The following is a 7,528-nucleotide window of genomic DNA, read 5'->3' as shown; positions in this document are numbered from 1 at the left end:
GTGCAGCGGTCAGGCAGGCTGTGCACATGTGCCTGGCTATCGGGGACAGAACACAAAACATCCCCCAGCCACACAGAGCTGTCTTGACGCAGAGCAGATACCTCATTGGCACAGAGGCCTCTAGCAGTTTCTTTGACTGAACATTGACTAAACAATGATCACCTGGAGCTGGGATAACACCTAGGAAGCCAGGACTGAAAATCCAACCACACTCCTCCCTGGAAGCTGTGGACTGGGGCCCACATGCATTCCATCACAAGTGGCCTGAGGGACCCTCCAGGCCAGCAGTATGCTCTGAACAAAAGAAAACTCCCCAAGCTGCAAAAATTTGCCTCAGGATGAACCACGTCCAGAGTTTCGTTAACTGTTAAGATAACAAAGATGGTGAGATTTGGACATTGTTGAGTTGATATTTAAAGGAGATTTGGGATTTAACAGTGGGTCACTGCATGGGTTGAGACTTGGGGGCTGTGGGATGGAGTGGATTTATTTTGCACATGAGACAGACATGAATTTGGTGGACCAAAGAGTGGGCTTTATTGATGCTCAAGTGAGGTAGATTAGGGCTGGGGCAAACCAGATAGTCAGCTGGGTAGAATGTGTCAAAGGTCATGAAAACTCATGGCTAACAGGTTAAACAAGGTATTACCTAAAAGGAGAGGACAAGTGCAAAACATGGGACCCAAAATGACATCAAGCTTCCGGGTCCTGAGCACTTGAACCAATCAGCAAATTGCTATTTTTCAATCCTTCATGTAAATCTGGTGCTGTTCATAGGACCAATCAGATTTTATTCTTAATCCTTCATTTACATGTGGGCATGGCCAATCAAAAGACACTGTTTCTGATCTTTACATCTGGTGAGAAGCCCAGTGAGTTTTCTTTTCTTTTTAATATTTATTTATTTATTTATTTTGTGTGTGTGTGGCCAGCTCAGCCCACCAGGGTGCGGGGCTGGCTGGCATGTGGTGCTGGGGGATTGAACCGCGGTCCCTGTGTTTTGCTTAGTTTAGCTTGTTCTAAGTAGGTGCTTTAGACCACTGAGCCATCTCACCAGCCCCCCCAGTGAGTTTTCAATAAGACAGTTTCTCCCAGGAGCTATGCCAAGCAAGCATTTGAAGGACAAATGTCCCAATGCCTTATTTGCATGAAGAAGCCAACCTAGGAATTTTGGATATGAAAGTCTTTTTTCCTCTTATCCTTCAGGCTGCTGTGAACCTTTTCATCAGCCTGCTCTCACCCTAAAGAGTGTATTTTTTTCTACCTGCAACAAACATACAGTTTTGGCCGAGCATGTTTTGGCATAGGCCTATAGTCCCAGCACTTGGGAAACTGAGGCAGGAGGATCGCTGTGAGTTCAAGGCCAGCCTGAACTGCATAGTGAAACCTTGCTTCAAAAAGACCAAAAAATAACAAAAACAAAAAAGGAACAAATATACATCCTTATTGTCTTTTCCACATGTCTTTCTAATTCTTCATTTGGGTACATGAATCTGGAAAAAAAGCCCCACAGGACCTACCATTAGGTAGTATATGTACATATGGAGCCCCAAATGTAGTCTCATTTGGAATTAGGGCCTCAGAAGATATAATTCCTTAGGATGAAAGCATAAGGCTATTATGGATCCAGGCCTGGCATGGTGACACATGCCTGTAATCCTAGTACTTGGAAGGCTGAGGCAGGAGGATCACAGTAAGTTCAGGCCCATCCTAAACTATGTAGCATGACCCTGTTTTGTTTTGTTTTTTAAAAGATTACTAGAGCTGGCAAGATAGCTCAGCATACTAAGCGCCTGCTTAGGAAAGCACAGGACGAGGGTTTGATACCTGGCACCATATGCTGGGCCGGCCCCATCCCTGGCCACTCTGAACCAGCCACAGAGTCCAGGCAGGGTAGTGCACACCTGTAATCCTAGCCCTGGGCAGGCTGAAAATAGGAGGATCACTATGAGTTCGAGGTGCATAGTGAGACCTTGTACCAAATACATTAAAAATAAATAAATAATACATAAAAATAAAAAAGGAACACTATGGGGTTTTTTTGTTTTTGTTTTTGCTTTTGAGACAGGTCTCACCATATAGTTCAGGCTGGCCTTAAATTCATGGCAATCCTTCCACACAGCCTCCCAAGGGCTAAGAAACAAGTATCCACCACCATGCTGGCTGGCTGATCTTGTTTCTCACTATGTAGTTCAGGGTGGTGCTGAGCTCACTTATAGCCTAGACTAGCCTTGAACTTGAGGTGATCCGCCTGCCTCAGCCATCCAAGTCACACATGTAGTAGTGCATTTCTGTAATCCCAACTACTTGGAAAACTGAGGCAGGAGGATTGCAAAATTGAGGCCAACCTAGGGCACTTAGTAAGATCCTCTTTCAAAAAAAATGTTTAAATTATTTATGTGTGTGTGTGTGTGTGTGTGTGTGTGGCCAGCTCAGGCCACCAGAGGGCGGGGCTGGCTGGCATGTGGTGCTGGGGGATTGAACCTCGGTCCCTGTGTTTTGCTTAGTTTAGCTTGTTCTAAGTAGGTGCTTTAGACCACTGAGCCATCTCACCAGCCCCATCTTTCAAAATTTTAAAATGTTAAAAGGGCTGGGAATGTAGCTCAGTGTAAAGGTACCAAGCTCAGCCCCCAGTACTACAAAAAAAAAAAAAAAAAAAAAAAAGGAAGAAAATAAGATAAAGAAAAAGAAAGGCCACATGGAAACAGATTCAAAGAGAACTTGACTGTAAAATGAAAGCAGAGATTGAGTAGTTCATTCAGGAAAGCCACGGGGCCAGCCAGATAGCTCAGTGGATTAAAGCACCTGCTTAGGCAGACAAGGTGGGGTTGATCCTCGGCCTGCTCTGCCAACTGCGCCCTGGGACAACACGCTGAGACAGTGATTAAGACTGGGCTTGGTGGTGGGCACCTATAATCCCAGTGCTTGGGAGGCTGAAAAACAAAGGATCATTACAAGTCCGATCTGTGTAGTGAGACCCTGTAAACCCTGTAGACCCTGTACTAAATACAAAAAAAAAGGAAAGCCAAGGATATCAGAAGCTTCCAGAAGCAAGGAGAGATGCATATGATGATTCTGGCCTCACAGCATCCTGAAGAAAACCAGCCCTGTTGACACTTTGATATGGAGCTTCTGGACACCTGAATTGTGAGGGGGGAAATTCTGTTGTTTTAAACCTTGTACAATGTGGTGATTTACTAAAACAGCCCTAGGAAATAAATAAAAAATGAGCCAAAACCATTATGGGAAAGAACATCTTTTCAACATATTGTGCTGAAACAACTGAATATGTATGTGCAGACGAGTAAGTTGGATCCTTAGCGCACGTTATTATAGACAGTTAAGTTAGGAAGCGATATTATAGGCAGGCAGGCAGGCAGGCAGGCAGGCAGGACGAGGCCCTCAAGGTGCAGAAGATGAGAACACATTACAACTGTGGCTGGAGTCCCATCTGTTAAAGGCCAGTACTCAAGATAAAGACAGAATGACCAGGCCTACACGACTCCCTAAGGGATGAAGATTATCCTATAATGGGTATCACCTGGTTCAGGAAAGCCTAGACAGACGCCAGTCACCCAGGTGATTGAAGAGGATCTCCTGATCCTTTCCCTCCCCTCCCCTCCCTCCCCTCCCCTCCCCTCCCCTTCCCTACCCTTTCTTTCTGAGACAGGGTCTTGCTAAGTAGTATAGGTTGGACTTGAACTCATTTATGTAGCTAAAACTGGCCTCAAGCTCATGGCAATCCTGTCTCATCCTCCTGAGTACTGGGATCACAAGCGTAGACCACCCCACCTGGCTTGTGCACTTGCTAGGTCAGTGCTGCCTTTGTACCCAGGACGTTGCCCTCCAATACGCTGCTTCTGTCTGCCTGGCCCCTGGGTGCCTTCATCATGGGGACGTTTGCCACCTGGATTTCTTTTCTTTTTTTTACATTTTGTGTGTGTGTGTGTGTGTGTGTGTGTGTGGCCAGCTCAGCCCACCAGGGGGCGGGGCTGGCTGGTATGTGGTACTGGGGGATTGAACCGCGGTCCCTGTGCTTTGCCAAGCTTGTTCTAAGTAGGTGCTTTAGACCACTGAGCCATCTCTCCAGCCCTGCCACCTGGATTTCTGCATGGTTTTCTGGCCAGTGTTACCAGACCACCGTGGGCCTGTCTTCCCCGCAGCTATGTGGGGTTGCACTGCTTTCCCACTGTCAGCTTTGGAAGCCTGCTCCCCATAGGCACAGGGGGAGCCACATTCTTTCTTTTCTGCTGGTTTCTGTTTCCTGTTTCTGCCATCTCTACTTCAATTGCGTGCAGCTTTTTAAGGCATTTATGGGCCTTGGATAAAGCTGAAACCAAGGACTTGTCCAGTTACTCAGCTAATTCAGGGACTTCCATCAAGGCCAGCTGCTAGACTAGTGTCCTGCCAGTATAAAATGGGAGAGCAGAGAGAGTCTGACTCTGGAAGCTAAATGTGGAGGTAGGAGAGAGGACAGAGATCAGAAGAAAATAAATGAACCAAAGACTCAGGTAGTAAAGGTGTTTATCCTTTTTGCTATTTTGTAGATGAAAAGCTTTCTGGTGCCCCCTTGAATTATTGCCTTTCATTTATAATTTGCAGCAACAAATGAAGTGATATGGTTTCCACTTATCTAAAAAAAAACACACAGGGAAAAAAAAGGCCTGAATCTCAATAATAAGAAGACAAATAACCCAATTTAAAAATAGACAAAGGATCTAAATGAACATTTCTCTGGAGAAGACATATACCTATAAGCATATGAAAAATCACTCTTCAAACTGGGCATTGTGGAACACAACTGTAATTCTGGAACACACCTAAGCCAAGTGAAACATACTCTGGAAGGCTGAAGCAGAAGAATCACTAGTTCAAGCTCAGTCTGGGCAATTTTTATGTATTTATGTATGTATGTATTTATTTTGGTGGTACCAGGTATTGAACTCAGGACCTTGTGCTTGCCAGGCAAGCACTTATTCTACTGAGCTATCTCCCCAGCCCTAGTCTGGGCAATTTAGTGACTTACTAAGCCTCTCAAAATAAAAAAAGAAGGAAGGAAGGAAGGAAGGAGGGAAAGAAAGAAAGAAAGAAAGAAAGAAAGAAAGAAAGAAAGAAAGAAAGAAAGAAGGAAAGAAAGAAAGAAGGAAAGAAAGAAAGAAAGAGAATGTTGCCTAGCATGAGGCCCTGGGCTTAATCCCCAAAGCCAAAGCAAATAAATAAAGCCAAAAACCACATGTTTGGCTTTTGATCAGCACTGTATTAATTTATTTTATTATTTATTTATTTATTTATTTATTGGCAGAACCGGGGATTGAACTCAGACCCTTGTGCTTGCCAGGAAAGCGTTTATTCTACTGAGCCATCTCCCCAGCCCTAGTACTGTATTAAACACAGGGTCTTGTGCATGCTAGGCTAGTACTCTACCTGGAGGTGGGGTTACCAGGTATTGTGACGCACACCTAGAATCCCAGTACTCTGGAAGCCTGAGGCAGGAGGATTTCAAATATGAGCCTGGCCTGGCCTGGCCAATTTCATAATTTAGAGAGATCCTACCTCAAAATAAAAAGTAAACCAGTTGTGGTGGTGCATGCCTGTAATCCCAGCTTTTGGGAGATTGATGCAGGACAATTAGTGTAAATTACAGAGTCCTTTTTTCAAAAAATAAAATACAAAAATAAAAAAGCTGGGCATAGGGCTGGTGAGATGGCTCAGTGGTTTAAAGCACCTATTTAGAACAAGCTAAGCCAAGCAAAGCACAGGGACCGCGGTTCAATCCCCCAGCACCACATGCCAGCCAGCCCTGCCCCCTGGTGGGCTGAGCTAGCCACACTCAAAAATAAATAAACAAATAAATAAATAATTGAAAAAAAAAAAGCTGGGCATACAACTCAATGTGAGGGTCCTAGGGTCAATTTTCAGTACTGCAAAAACAAACTCACAAAAACACTGAACATACAGGTTATTTGGGCATGCAGCAAGCCCTACGTCACAGCATAAATGGCACTCACCTTTGTCTTACATACATAGCTGCAGGTGTGTGTGTAGGCCTCTGTGCTGTAGACATGGCCAGAGTGCTGGGCTGCTGTAAACAGGTGACCAGCTGACCTCTCAGCCACACCCTGAGGGCTGCCATTTCTCGAGGGCCACCTCTCAAACGTCCACATTGGTTTATAGCATCATTATGTGTGATCCTTTCAGAAAATTTGCACGTAGATCAAATCTAGAGGCAGGAAATGGAATTTCATGAAAGAAAGACCTCACTAATCCTTTCTTAGGTTGAAGTAGCAGATGGCTGATGCCTACTGGGATCATTTTTGTTTGTTTGCTTTGTTTTTTATTATTTATTTATTTTTATTTTTATTTCTTGGCAGAACCGGGGAGTGAACTCAGACCCTTGCACTTGCCAGGGAAGCACTTATTCTACTGAGCCATCTCCCCGGCCCCTGCTTTGTTTTTTCAGGGGAGGTTTATTTTTTGATTTTGGTGCTAAGGACCGAACCCAGGGCTTCCAGCTTGCTATGCCAGCATTCTACCATTGGGTCAAATCCCCAGCCTCTTTGTTTTGTTTTTTGAGACAATGTCTTGCTTTGTAGTTCAGGCTGGCCTGAACTCAGTAGGCAGCCCAGGTTGGCCTTGAAATCACAGCAATCCTTGAGTTCTGGGATTATAGGCATGTGCCACCACATCCTGCTGCTTTTGGGGTCTTTAAAACAAACAAACAAACCTTAATGATCATGGTGGACTCAGCAGAGTAGATATTGTTCAGGGTCATTTTATTAGGCCACCAGCCACTTCAGAGTTTCCCAATAGGGTAGAGACACAGAAATTGTTTTATAATTTTTCTTGTTCAAAGAATGGTGCAGCCAAGCACATGACAAGAAACTGGAAGGCCTTTAGTGTAGAACTAGGAAGGGAGGGAGACTCCCTGGGCTTAGCCAGTGCTGGGGACAGTGGGCCTAGAGCTTGGGGGAACTCAGAACCATACACGCTGCAGGCCACACATGACAGGATTCACCTCTGGAGCAAAGGCTTTCTTACAGTGCTAGGGTAGCCAAGCAGAATGAATTCAGGCTGCCTATAAACCCTTCCTTTTCACTTGCTTGAGAACCTCAGAGTTAGTTACTGAGTAACTGGTTGAGGTAATTGATGTGACCCAAGCCCTTTCCTGGAACCAGCAATTTAAAAGCTGTAGCTAGACTGAGTCCCAAGGTCAAGAGGTGGGAAAAATCAGGTCCTGGACTAAATTTCATAGCTGCAGGGCAGCGAGAAACCAGTCACATGTATGTTGTGCAGGGGGCAAGTGAATGAAGCAGAAGGAAAGACGTGCAGGATTTAAATCTGCCTCAGATTGTCTTGACGCAATGAGGGCTGCACACCCATGACCCACGTGAGCAGGACTTGATGGGTTTTGTGCCTTTAGAGTGTCTATAAGCACAGACCTGTGGAGAAGACTATAACCTGACATTATCATTCCCTAACACTCTCTCTCTCTCTCTCTCTCTCTCTCTCTCTCTCTCTCTCTCTCTCT

This window comes from Octodon degus, unplaced genomic scaffold (genome assembly GCF_000260255.1).
Source record: "Octodon degus isolate 3935 unplaced genomic scaffold, OctDeg1.0 scaffold00160, whole genome shotgun sequence".
NCBI classification, from domain to species: Eukaryota; Metazoa; Chordata; class Mammalia; order Rodentia; family Octodontidae; genus Octodon; species Octodon degus.
The sequence above is the reverse complement of the archived record's forward strand: the minus strand, read 5'-3'. Positions refer to the sequence as shown.